General features: G+C 37.6%; 1 long non-coding RNA gene across 2 annotated transcripts; it reads right to left on the bottom strand.

Annotated features, from left to right (window-relative positions):
- Positions 1–8,393: 8,393 nt before the first annotated feature.
- si:ch211-222n22.1 lies at positions 8,394–14,021 on the bottom strand. Of its 2 annotated transcripts, NR_137289.2 has the most exons (3): positions 13,847–14,021; positions 12,617–12,647; positions 8,397–8,713 (listed from the first exon to the last, which is right to left on the bottom strand). It is a non-coding gene; the product is annotated as a si:ch211-222n22.1 (long non-coding RNA). The 2 variants fall into 2 exon arrangements; NR_137290.2 differs by lacking the exon at positions 12,617–12,647 and having other exon boundaries at positions 8,394–8,713.
- Between the last annotated feature and the right edge of the window lie 713 nt (positions 14,022–14,734).

A 14,734-nucleotide genomic window follows, 5' to 3' on the forward strand; every position in this document is an offset into this window, starting at 1 on the left:
GGCTCCTGGGCACCTCATGAACTCATTTTCACTTCTGAATAAGTGAACAAGTACGGAAAATATCTTGTTGCTTTACTCGCCTGAGTATTTTCTTTATGCCCCACCACCCAAACAGAGGTCACACAGGAAGCAATGATAAAACGAATCCATCCATTCCAATTCATGCACAATCTCCCTGTATGATTAGACATGAACTGCAGCTTCAGCAAAGGCCACGAACCAATCACAGGGGGCAACAGGCTGGCATCAGACTCATGTGCGCATTTGATGAGCGCCAGTCTGATGACCTGAATGTGGCTGTGGAGACGTGCAGAAGTCACCCTGATACTTTCATTTATCTCTGATAAAATTTATCAGCTGCACATTTCAGTCTGCCGTCCCGGGGTTTTAGGAGTTATCAGGGAAGGCACTTGAAAATGTAATTAATTCAACAAAGCATGCCCCCAAATAACATTTGACCTGAAATTGCAGCATGAAATGTGTGTCCCCTGCTGTCATTTCACCATGTCTCTTTTTATCTTGTTCTTGTGTACAAGTTCAGACCTTCAAACATGAAATGCATGAACAATGAAGGTGACACTTTGTCCTTTCTTCCCACCTAAAGTTGGAACATTGTTATTAATTAAATGAACTCTGATTTTATTGGAAGTTCATTGAGTTTAATAGAAAAAGTGCCAAAATATAATTAAATTAGGCTTAAAGTCAAATATTTTCTGCAAATTTTCAGTTCCCAGCATTTATTCTGTATAAGTTGAATAGTTGTTAAAAAATAATGTTTATTTTTGTCAGATTTGCATATGTGTGTGTGTGTGTGTGTGTGTGTGAACAATTTCTGTATGTGACAAGATACTGCACTTTGCCTTTGTGGCATAAGTTGTTCTAATAATAATAGATACCTGTATAGCTGTTGTTATGATAAGCGCTAAAACGGGTTTCAAGAGTTCACACTTAGCTGATGATTGATAATAAAGCAAGTTTGGCAAGCTGTCCCGGGAGAGAGTCCAGATCTTATAGACCAATGTTTGTAAACATTCAGGATGCGCGCGAAGGTAGGTGGCAGAAAAAAACGGGAGCGCCAGCATTTACAGCGAGGGAATGACATCAGATGCGGTGCAGAGTTTGTTTTTGTCTTAGAAATAAGATATATTGATTACACATTATATATATTATTTACATAGTGCTTTCAGCATATTATAACAGCTCGTCGCCCAGTGATAAGCACAGTGATTCAGCAAAATTAACATTAAAGTGAGCGGCGTTCATCTGACAGGTCCAGTTGCGATAGCACCCACCCGATGTATCTACCGATATTGAAACCGGATTGGATACTTCTATACTACATAAAAGGCTTAGTAGAGACATGGGAGCTGGACAAATAACAGGACAAGTAGTCTGTCAGAAATCTTCTCATAAAGGGCTGGCAGAGGTGAAATAGTGGCAAGACGGCATTTCAAATCGAGGTTCTACTTGGTGTTTGAGGTGTCTTATCAGGTTTGTTTTGTTAGCTTTTCCTTTCCACCTCTTCCAATAACAAGTACATATCTCACAATGTTTGCAATGGCAATGTTGTCACCATCAACTTTATAATACCTCCAGACCACAGACATACTGGTGCTGTCCACTTCAAGCTGCTTCCGTGTTCTACTTGGCTGACATTTAACCAATAGCGTCTCTGCAACAAAGTGATGTCATGCCGCACACGTTGCTGTTTCTGTGTGAAGTCAAGAAAGAGGTCTAACTCTGTGCCACCGCATAACTATAGATGTGTTAAAAAAATAATGACAATATATATTATATATTGATCAGGCCCAATTTCAGATCATGTAATCGGATCTGGACATCCCTATTTATAACCATTAAGATTTTAAAGTTATTAATTCTTTATGAAACCAAGCCCCCCATGAATAGTGGAACGCTTCTCCTGTACAGCACATGCAAAATCTAATCACATAAATCATAAGTATGGCTAATTAACTGTACATTGTTTGTGAACTTGTTTTTTTTGTGAATTTATTTTATTTAGCTTTACATTAAGAAGGTTCCACTTAAAATATATTTATAACATGCAGTTTATTTACAACAAAAAAAGGAATCTAGAGAGAAAACAGATATCAAAGTAAAGACAGAGTTTTGAGTTTCAATGCTATGGCCCCATATCTGGAATGGCTTAGGGCCCCCACTACGTCCACCCCTGATGACAACAAACATACCCTGAGAGTTACCTCAGTTTTTGGAAACAAAATCTAAGATTATCCACTTACAGAAGTTGAAAGGATAATTTAACTTCAGGAACTGCTTTTGTTCTTTAGACTTTTCACTTGTTGATGTCAGCAATCAAGACATTAGATCTGTTGGTCACTAAATTAACTGTTTGTATATGTTCTGCCACTTGTTGAGCTGCTTGATGTGGTTTATATTCACAGAGAAAGGACAATATCAGCATCACAGTCTAACCTAATCAGCATTTGTCCTGTTGTTAACATCAGGTGACAACTAGCCTCAAACACACCAAACTGGTTTTTGCCATGTGTCTTAAAGACACAAAGGAAGGGAAAATGTGTATGCACAGAAAATAAAATGGAGGAAGTCAACTCCATATCCATTCAAATAATTATATTTACAGTTAATCAAGTGCTGTGGATGATTATTCATAAAATTTTACTTTACATAGCGATGTTTAATCTTATTGTTTTCAGTGCAGTGACTGCTTTAATCTGCAATCTGTATAGTTTGGTAAGTGGATTATGCAAAGAAAAAGTTACTTTAAAGAGCACCTATGGAGAAAAATCTACGTTTCAAGCTGTTTGGACAGACATATTTATAGATATAGTGTATAGACTGTCAAATTGGGGTGATATAAACACACCCAATGCTTTTTTTTTTTCAATTTAACAACATAAAAACGATGGACCAATTGGAGCGGTTTTCAGAATGACCGCAACTTGATGTAGGAGTGCGGTCCCTACGCCTACCGAATTGATTAACAGCTGCCTAGTAACATGTCCCGGAAGTCACGTGAATAATCATATCAACAAGAGAGGATGAGCGCGAAGCAACCGGGAATAAAATGTCTGTTCAGTTTGCTAGGATCATCAATCATCATCAAATGTGATCAAGAATGAGTTTTACAAGTTTAAAATATTTTAAACAGAGCATGTGTGTAATGAATTACAGCGATTTTCTTCAGCTTTACTTGATCACCACAGCCGCGTGTAAGAACAATTATAAAAACGACGCTTCAATCCCGGTTTGTGGACGTTGAATCAGGTTTATTGTACACCAACATAACAGATATTCATACAGCAGAGGAAATTAATCTATATCCCCTCACATGTGTGCAAAAAGAGTGCAAAGCTAAACGCGCTGTCTGTCTCTGTGTGTGTGTCTGCTGCGCTGTGTATGTGCGTGTGAACTTTGTAACAACATTGTGTGTGACTCATTGTTAAGTTTACTAAACACGTAGCGTTTGTGAGAAATACTATGGTAAAAACTTTACATATTAGTATTTAATGTATTTGTTGTGAGATCTGCTTCCTTTAAGTCTGTCTGTTGTCTGACACAGCCGAGGGAGGAGATTAAGGCATGCTGAAAGGCATGTAGAAACGGTGGGCGGGGAGAACTAGCTTTAAAGGTGCAGTACAACTAAACCGCCTCCTGGTGCAAAAATGTATGAAATAGAAGCTTATAAAAGGTATAACAAAAATCTGATGGGTGTTTTGAGCTGAAACTTTACAGACACATTCTGGAGACACAAAAGACTCATATTAAATCTGACAAAATGGGTAACCTATAGGTGCCCTTTAAACTCAGACTACTGTAAGCAAATATATCAGCAGTAATCCATCTGTCTCAACTCTGTAGGGTTTCCATCCTAATATGAAGCAAATCTTATCAGAATTCAAAAAAAGTTTAAATAGGCACGTTTAAAGGGGCTGATTGTATTATCAACCTAGTAACCAACAGTAAACAAGGCAAGCATAATGGAGACAGTTGATTGGTCACATGGGTGTAATGCTCTTTACATCAGAGTTTATTTGGCACATGCATTTTCATCTCCGTTTTTTTTTTTTTTTTTTTTGCACAAGCCAAAATCACCTTTAGTGAAGAGATTTTAAATTAAACTTTCATGTCCATCACTCGCTTCTCATACGATTCTTCAAAATGCGCACTACCACAGGGTGATGGTACAGTGACGCATTGCTGCCACACACATTTTATTTTTCCCCACATGAGATTCTCTTACGTTAAAACAACATCTTTTCTTGTTATAACAAGATCTTATCTCTTTAAACTAGTTTATATGTGAAGTGATGTGGCAAAGTCAGCCATTAGTTGCAATAGAGTCTGACTGAGCCACTTGCTATACAGCATCCAATCACAGCAGCCTGATGTCAACAGTTCAACTGGAATATTGTCAGCATGGAATTTTGGAGTTTTCTCCAAAACCAAGGGTTTTCAGAAGACCATATTCAAAGAATGCAACAGGACAAGGTAAGTTTTAATTGTGCCGATGCAAACTGTAAACAGTTTTTAGGCCAGTGGTGTGAACTCCTGGTGAGCCATGAACTTGCAGAGATTAAACTAATTATTAAGCTGATTTAAAAGGGGACCGCGAGGAGAGGACCTGGTCGGTTCACTTATGTTTAAAGTGAAGTGGACACAACATAAACTTGTGAGAACGTCATATTATGTTGTGGTCACTAGATCATTTTGTCGAGGTAAGAACATCCATTTGTCAATGCCACCAGATGCTATGATAAGGGAACAACATGAGCCTCACCACATCTTATTACGCAATGTTAATGTTAGAGGGTGGTGTAGACACAGGTGTAATGGATGGTATAGGCCTAGGCAGGTATACGGCGTTTACCCACTTCTTTATCAGGCGTTTTATAGGCCTACCCACTTCTAAATCCCCTCTGATGCGCATCATTTAGTAATAACAGTAACAACAACAACAAATAAAAAATAAGACAAGCCTACTTTGACGTTGCAATAAAATAGTATTATCAAATAAATAATTAGGCTAAATGCATATTAAAAAAGGAGGAAATAAAATAAAAAACAGATGGCACCCTTTTATAGCCTAACCCAAGGTCCCAATGTGTTCTTATTCTGGTCCTACTAACAACTATTTAAAAAACTAAACATAAAAAACACTAGTATATAATAATAATAATTATTATTATTATAAAGGCCTTGCTCGGAAACAATCAGCTAACCAGTTGCTACTCTGAAATGGCTACCTTTGCTCAGCATCAGGTGCACAGCAGCAAGACGTTTGGCAGCGAATGAATTTATTTTAATGGTTAATGTCTATAATACTACCAATTTACATTTTTATTTTATTGCTGTGTTTGGTTCAAATGATAGAAGATTTGGTTGACCAATCAGAGGAAAATAAGCGTTTCAGCACGCCTACATGTGTACAATGAATTTTAAAGTCGTTTATCCATTTTCCCATCCTAAATAAAAAAATTAAAATCTCGTGTTTTTTTTGTTTTATTGTTAGCAAAAAGAAAAATGGCAGTTTTCTTGCTTTCCTTTCTTCCGTTTAAAACTCGAAAACAAATGAACAAAAACACACACAGACCATACACAGACCCCCGAGACCATCACAGATATATTTATTACAATTTTTTTTAAAATAAGAAATTATATTAGTAATTATAGAACTTAATGCAATATTACATTATTAAATTAAACGATGCCGTCTACACCAATGCTGTGTGCTTGCACAAGTAAGGAAGCGCTTAGGTGGAGGAACCAGAACCATTGATATCCGTAAAAAAGGCAAAGAAATCTGACATTTTAAGTCAAGCAAAGGAATTTTTCTTCCCAAGAGGAGGGTCCAAAAAAGGTCCATGGGAGAACTTTGGTCACAACGTTTTTGATTTTCAAGAATCAGAGCTTGATGACGACATTACTGTAGGTGAACTCTACACATTACTTCAAATGGGAATGCTGATATTTTACCTGACAACAAAGTGCTTCCCACATGATGATGGACTGATGAGTGATACTGAGACACAAGCAGAAAAGCATAAACCACAAGAACAATGTGAAACTCCTATCATTTCTGCTGATACAACTGACTCTGTTTCAGAGTCATCAAAAGTCATAATAGGCCCTTACACAGTTGAATATATGGTAGGCCATCTGGATGACACACTGCACTACGAGCCGATGCACTTGCCTGTCACACAAGACTCAGACTTAGCCATCACTAATGTCATTTATCCATTTACAAGTGATGCAGTCAGTATGATTGATTTGAGTTTTCCAGAGGACGCATTCAGTCCTGTTGCAGATCAAGTGAATGATGAAGCTAACGCAGTCGACTCTTCAGCTGCTGAATATGATCTCCTGCATGTAACAAAACTGCATAGGATCGATCTTTTTGCATGAGATGATTGGCCAGTTTAAAGATCCAAGATTCATGACGTACAAATTGAAGTACAGTATCATAGATGAAAAGGAAGCTGTTGAAGATGGTGTGTCCAGAGATGTGTACTCAGGCTTCTGGTGGACAGAAGAGGAGGACATAAGAGTGCCTTCACTTTCTCCAAAATGGCAAGAGGAAGATTGGAAGTCAATTTGAAGAATCTTAAGCAAAAGGATGCAAAGACTAAAGGATATTTTCCAACTCGCCTGGGTACAGCTTTCACAGTGACACTCTTTTTGGAGAGCATTCAGTCACAGATGAAATGATGATTGATTAATTCGTCTTATACCCAAATCAGTCAGAGAGAGATCTGGTCTCTTGTGCCTTAAAACAGGGGTTTCAAACTCAATTCCTGGAGGGCCGAAGTCCTGCACAGTTTAGTTCCAACCCTGTTCCAACACACCTACCTGTAGGTTTCAAACAAAGCCTGAAGGACTCAATTAGTTTGATCAGGTGTGTTTCATTAGGGATGGAACTAAACTGTGCAGAGCTGCGGCCCTTTTGGAACTGAGTTTGACACCTGTGCCTTAAAAGAAGATCTCATTGGAGATGACTAAGATGAACTGCTGGATCATTTGGGTGTGACGCAACACAATAAAACATAAAAAAACTGATGCTGAAAGCTGGCCACAAACAGATCCTCCAACTACCTAAATATGCTTTGGACAACATGTCTATAGAAGCCAAACATATTCTCAGGGAAACCTTCAAAACTCCTGAGGACATTCTACAGTTGTATGAAGACAAGGGACCAACAACAAGGTTTTTGAAGTTGCTTGATGGCTCACTTTCATACTTTTCACATTCATACTGTATAGAACGTACTTTTCTAACGGCCGAGTAGTACATCTACATTCAAATGCAGTACCTACTGAGTAGTAGGCAGTTTCGGACGCAGCCTATGAATGTGAAAAGTATGAATGGAATTCGGACAAACTACATCCGTTGTTTTGTCATGGTCACGTGACCTACCAGTGTCATTTGCGTCGCTTCACTTCCATTCATGAATTCGCTCGCGGGGCATCATGGGACAGCGCAGCGTGCATGGGATGCGCACTCCAGAATCTCGCCGGAAGTAGTAAGTCATCCGGGTACTTCTCGCATACTGATTTTCGAATTCTATGAATTCGGACATACTACTCGCACTGGTCTTCATCCAAACGCACATCACCGGTAACACTCCACATCTGGTCCAAACATAATCACGGCAAAACACCGCACCTGTTCAACACTCCTAGAGAATACCAAATCATGGAACACTCTAGTGGACACTGGTTAAACAACACTACAACCGTCACAACCTGTCATGGACATTGTTGTCTAAATCATGACCAAAATGTCAACTGGAACATACTGTGCTGATTTGTTATTGAGTTTACCAAAATAGAAGAATGTTACAGTTAGCTAAAGACATGTTTTAATTTGTTTGCGTTTGCTTCAAATGTCCATTGTTAGGGGTAATGGAAAAATAGCAAAAATAATGTTTTATAAGTTCATTGCTTAGAATTGAATTGTTTATATTTAATAGATACACATAGATAAGCATTAAGTTTCAAGTTCAATAGCTTACTTTTTTGGTATACCTTCTAATGTAATTCAGCTTTAACCTTCCACCATTAGTTCATGTTAAAACATTTCAGTGTGGCTGCAAATGGAAATCTACTGTACTAAAAAGTCAGGGTTCAATTTAAAGTTAAATAAAGAATGATTAATTTTTTTTACAGTATTTACATTTATTTATTTACTCATACTTTCACTACAATCCCAATTTTCTTACAGAGTATGGTTTCCTCTATGCATTCAGTATTTTTACTGTGTGTGTGCCTTCTCAAATAATACACCTTACACATAATGAATGCACACTGAATGATTTTGTCATTAATTTATGTTTCTAAATGAAACACTTTTTTCAGTTAAGATTACCTGGTACAGATTATGTACAACAAATGCAAATAATAAAATGTATATATTTCAGGTGATGTATGTTGTTACAATTGTTGCTTACAGAATTGAAACCATACAGCTCCTCAAAAACATCAAGCTTCATCAGGTGTTGTTTGTGGATCTCATCACATGAGTATGGCCCTCTCAGAAGATATTCCTCTTGACAGGGTTCTATAGCCTCCTGAGAAACTGGCTTTAGGTAATCTCTTGCTCCAAAAAGGTGTGGCAGGTGATACATCGTGATAGGACGGCCATTGGAAGCCACATTTCTGCATTGACAAATTCTGTGAGTAATGCACAAATGCAGAATTGTTGCAGCTCTTCCTATAACAGTGAAACAAATAAATATGTTTGTAAATGTATTACAAAGTAATCTCAGATTGTACAAGAGGCACTGCATTAAATTACATTTTCCCCGCCATGTCTTTATAATATGAGCATTTATTTTACCCCAGTATATTCAATGGAGTTTCTGCGCTAACCTGCCGATTCTGACGGGCGCGTGCGAGCAAACGGCTTTTTGTCTCGTTATACGCTTGAGCAACTAAATGGATGCCAAAGTCTGTTTAACTGATTGTATTTGAATTACATTACAACATCGATGCTGTAAAAGGAACCGTGTAAAACGGAAAAAAAAAACAAAAAAAAAAACAAATCACAATAACAGGTCACCGGAAGTGTATCAGTATGGGAAACACATTAGCTCGGCATATACCCCGTTATACTAAAAAGTTAATTAACTGTGTCAGATTGGTTTAGTAACGTTATCTTAAAGTAGGGCTGCGCTCTCTACCCTAGGGAAATATAGCTACTATTTAAAATAAACAGAAATTAAATTAACCTTGTAAAATCTGCCTTTTTAAGAATGTTACAACTAACCAGCTTGCCCTGCAAGTGGGGTATAGTAACATTTTTACTCCTGGCACTCCTGCACACCCAGTTAGAAATTTGACGTTCCCAGAACATTCTCAGAACATCCCCGTCAGTGTTAAGGACGTTCTGAGAAGGTCACGATGTTGAGTTCTTTAAAAGTTTGGAGGATGTTATTTGGGGGACCTTTACAGAACATTCAGAACCTTCTCAGAACGTTTATGGGACCATACTTTTTTGGAAATTGTGACGTTCTCATAACATCCCTGACGGTGTTAAGGACGTTGTTTAGTGACGTTCCCAGAACGTTCTGAGAAGGTCACAATGTTGAGTTCTTTAAAAGTGTTAGGGACATTATTTGGGGGACCTTTCCAGAACATTCAGAACGTTCTCAGTATGTTTAGGGGACCATACTTTTTTGGAAAATGTAACGTTCTCAATACATTCTCATAACGTCGCCGTCAGTGTTAAGGACGTTGTTTAGAAACATTCCCAGAACGTTCTGAGAAGGTCATGATGTTGGGTTCTTTTAAGGTGTGGAGGACGTTATTTGGGGGACCTTTACATAACATTCAGAACGTTCTCAGAATGTTTAGGGAACCAAACTTTATTGGAAAATGTGACATTCTCAGAACGTTCTCATAACGTCCTTTTTGGTGTTAAGCCCGTTGTCTAGTAACGTTGCCAGAAGGTTAAGATGTGGAATAGAGTGGAGGAACTATGATGTCACTTTGTAGGCTAATCGGCTGCTAGCATAAAACTGGTTCCCTAGTGAAAATCCCTATAGGATTTTCCCAAAGGCTTTTCGAAGATTGCAAATAATAAGCTCTATGTTCAAACACTGTTCATTACACTTACACGTTTTGTACAGTCGGATAATCGTCACACGAAAATACAACTTTGAGCACTTTTGGATCTTAAATACAAATGCAAGAATTGAAAAGCTAACATTAGGCTATTAACAGACTACATCAGTGCCCTCGGGGCGCTCGTCTGTGACGTCAGCCCCAACCTGCTACAGACAACTTATCAAGCTTATTTTTTATAAATATTTTCCATGACAAAGAGTTAATCTCTCTGTTTATTATATAATAATCCTCACTATATATTATAAACAAATAAATACGCAAAAGACCTAAAAAAGACCTAAAAGACCTATGTGCCTTTTGGATCGTTTTTACGTGGGAAATAAATCTGTTGTGCTTTACGGTTGTTCTAAAAGTTTTAAAACTGTGTGTATAAATCTGCCTACATAGTATTATTATAAGACATATTTAAATAACACAGCCTGCTTACCTTAACAGATGACAGAAATTAGGCACAAGGAACAAGTCTATCAAATGCCTGCAAGTTCCATCAAAGACACAGAGCAACATTCATTTATTCACACGTTTGCATTACTGAGAGCAGGACAGAGACAGGCTGCACTGGTGAGCAGTATCGTCATAATATTGTTTAATTAAAATAAATGATCAACAACAGAATCTGTCTCGATCTGAATTCCCATTTAGAAAATTACTACAGACTATAAAATACTATTTATGAAAATACCTAACAGACAAATCTAAATGCCCAACACAAGCGAGCTGCACTCTAGACCAGATCAGCTCGATGACGTATAATGTCCCTGACATCGCCTGTAGTCCCATTTAGAAACTTGATAGCAACAGTCTTATTAAAGAAGCATAACCGATTTAAAAAATCAAGAGTGTGCTGTAACTGATTTGTTTTATGTCGAAGAACAAAACGTGAAAGTATCTTGAGTTTGTGTTAGCCACGAACCTTATTTAAAGGGCCATGAAACCCCCTCGTTTCAGCAGGGTGTTTTCACACCTCTACTTTGGAAAAAGTCAAAAAAATGGGCGTGTCCAGCTCTGTTTAGGGGGGAGTGTCAAAAGGAAAAAAAGTGGGATGGTGTGGGAGTGTCTATTTGGGCACGCGCTGAGTTTCAGAGTCAAAATTCACACACACAGTAGAAAGTGGTGTTTAACCTACATGGACATCTGTAGTCGAATTATTTGCCAAATTATTAAATGTTGGACTTTAACTGCAGTTTGGCTCTTTCATTCAGGGAATTCATTCATGCCCCTCGCCACAAACAAGATATTTGATTGGAGGAACTGCTCTAAGCGTGTATTTTTCATGCAATGTTTGATACCGAATGGCGAATGAGAAAAAAAAAAAAACCTCAGCATTTCACGGAAACTTAGATGCACACGGCAGGTAGTGTCAGAAAGCAGCGTGTGTTATTCCAGTCACTAAATGCGGTAAAAACCCTACACGAGATTAAAGTTTGGTTGTGGTGGTAACATGTTTACACTCGGTGCAATAGTTTGTTCGATACGAACAAACTGAATAAACAAAGAGCACTGGTCGCTCACTTACCAAATCTGTAGAAACAGGACAATCACCAGCAACTAGAGCCGCGTCTTTATTAAAAGGAGACTACAAGCGAATCCGGATCTCAGTGTTTGCAGATGAGAACAGCTCTCAGGTAAACAATAATCCTCCTTAGACACGCAAGTTATTGTTGTCGAGCGTCGCGTACACTGTTAATCCACACGTGACTCCAGCTGAGCTCTTACAGAGAAAAAATGAAAACGAAACCTAACTGCAGCAAATTATAAAAGCAACACTTCACGCTTGTTTTGCCAACACAATGTGGCGTCTCTGCCGTCTAACTGTGACAGTAATGAATATTAATGAAGTTGCACAATGGAGCGCGGTGATTGGTTTGAACCAAGCCTTACTCATGCATTAATGCAACACACTGTAAGACGTAATAAGACACACTCTGGCACAGACGCCCAGTCTGCACGCTGGAATACACGCTATTATGTCATGACCGTGATGCAGCTTCAAAAATTAGTTTCAAACCGAAAGAACGAATTTGCTTGAAATAACGCAAAAACAACCAATTTACACTTTTTAGTGAAATATAGGTGTCCTAATAGTGTTTTTAGCAGTGTGGGACACATATACGACTGTCAACAGCTCAAAAAATGTGTTTTGGTGTTTCGTGACCCTTTAAGCGATTTTACTGAAACCCCATTAAAAAAAACCCATTTACTTTGGGACGAGGGAACCGGAACTGCTAAAATGCTAACTCGCTTCCGGGTTTTTGCATACAAATTGATGTCATAGTTCCTCCACTCTATTCTTTAAAGGTGTGGGGGACGTTATTTTGGGGACCTTCACAGAATGTTATTTTCTTGTCCTAAATGTTAGGGACAGAAAGAGCTCAATCAATAAAATGTTACTAAAATTGGCTTTATTGGCAGAAAACAAAGCATTTGTCAAACAATTAAATTTTTAATATGCTGTGTCTGTGTGTGTTTGTGTGCGTGTCGTAGTCACTTTGTCTATCGTCCCGTTGTCTTTCTGCTGCCTGAAAAAAAAGCAAAAATAACAATATTTACAAATAAGTTCACTTACTTTGTATTTAATATTTTTTCTTTTTCTTTCAGGTGTATACAGAGGTGCTTGAGTCTTATAAAATAATGCAAATTAATATATTTTGAATTCTAAACAATATAAATCTCCATATCTACATCCCACTTATCTTTTGTTAAAGAACTGCCACTCAAACATCTTTTGATAAGGAAACGGTGTTCTCAACTGAAGACATCCATAAGCCTACATAGTTATTTTAGTTTGTTAAGTGCAAAATTTTGTTCCCAAACTACATCTAAATTCAATTCTAATTTCCAGCAAACTAATAAATAAGCAATAATGTGGACAATAAGTGGTCAGAAAACTGAGTTGTATCCAAACACACGCCCTGTTCTTATGCCCCATATAGTCCAAAAACCCACAAGTGGACTAATCTAAGCTTGTTTTTTAATAAAACATATAAATATGCATATAAATAATAACAATACTAACATTATACAAAGGCAAGTTGTCGTAAATAAACTGAAAAAGCTCCCTGAGATGAAGGCATGGAGGCAGTGGTGTTAATATTGATGAAGAAAATAATATATTTTGTAATATTTTAATCCTTTAATTCGTTTTGATTTGTAAAGATATTTGTGCTGCTTTCAGCTGGTCTATTACACAGTTTATTTTAGTTCCTCAAAATAGCAACCCACCAACAATGCGCCTTAACACACTAGTCAAACATTAATTGATTTAATAAATTTTCTTGTAATACCCATGTTTCCTCCGTCTCTGTGATCAGCAGGCTCCCATCAGGTATTTAGAAATCTCTTCTATTCTGTTGTGAGGGTAACTTAATTGTGTCAGTCCAGAAATCTGGTTGGATGGTTTAAACTGTTTTTTCCACAAGGGTTTTAATTCGTTTTTGACAGTACAGTGGATATTTTAGGCTATATACTACACGATCTCCTATTAAACATAGACACAAAAAAAACATTGTTATGAAAAGGTAAAACTTTTATAAGCAAAAGCCCAGTAACGTACGTTAGCCTAACGCTAGCGCTACCTATGCTAAGGCGCTAACGGACTTTTACAAGACTCTAACCATCACTATAAAATAAATATTCAACACAAATGTCAATTACCTGTAAGAAAAGAGTCGGGAACAGTTGTATGTAATATTCGAATGCTTTAAAGGACTAAACTTACCTGAAATTGGCGAAAGCAGCGAGAAAGCAGCCGCATGAGCAATTTTGTTGACAGGCAGATCGAGAGCCGTTGTTTAGGGATTAAGGAATCGACTCCAAAGAGTCGATTCCTCGATTCCTCAAGTGCTGGAATTGACTCGAAGACAGGAATCGACTCCCAGAGACACTGCAGTTATAATGCTCATTTTTGAGCACGCTGAACATCGAAGACACGTTTAACGCGTTTGCATTTGAATTTTGAGACCACGAGCACTAGCTATTAGAATTAGTGTTGCAGGAGGGCTCCTTGTAACGTTATTATGTTACCATGACCAAAACAGAACGTCCTCCTTAAATCATATTGGAAACGTTATTATATGACTAAGGAGGGCCATGTGAAAACGTTCTTGTTAGAAAGTTTCTCTTTGTAATGTTATTATGTGACCATAGCAGGACCAAAACAGAACGTCCTTATTAAAGTCGAGTCATCCTTGTGTTTATAATACAATAAGAGGCTCTAAAAATCAAATGGATGGTGCCCCCTTTTCAAAATATAAATATTGATATCAATACCAATATGAAGGTTAATATTTGATAGCAAAACTATGACTATGAATTTGGTGCCATGTGTGAGACAACCAGATATGCTACATTATGTGAACGGGCTTTTACAATGTAGATAAAGAAAATGTGAACATGTTCTTGATCATCAAAACTAATAGATTTGTTAATCCATTTTACCAGCTAAAGATTTTTTAAATCCTTGGTTAGCCAATATTTGTATAAGCATAATTCTGAATGGGAGTTAATGTACTATTAACCCTGGGTTATGAATTCCTGCTCCAAACTATATAGAGCTGAACCAAAGTTAAAGTGTCAAAGATACTATGTGAAACACAACTGTAATGGA

This window comes from Danio rerio, chromosome 3 (assembly GCF_052040795.2).
Source record: "Danio rerio strain M-AB ecotype USA chromosome 3, GRCz13ab, whole genome shotgun sequence".
Lineage (NCBI taxonomy): Eukaryota > Metazoa > Chordata > Actinopteri > Cypriniformes > Danionidae > Danio > Danio rerio.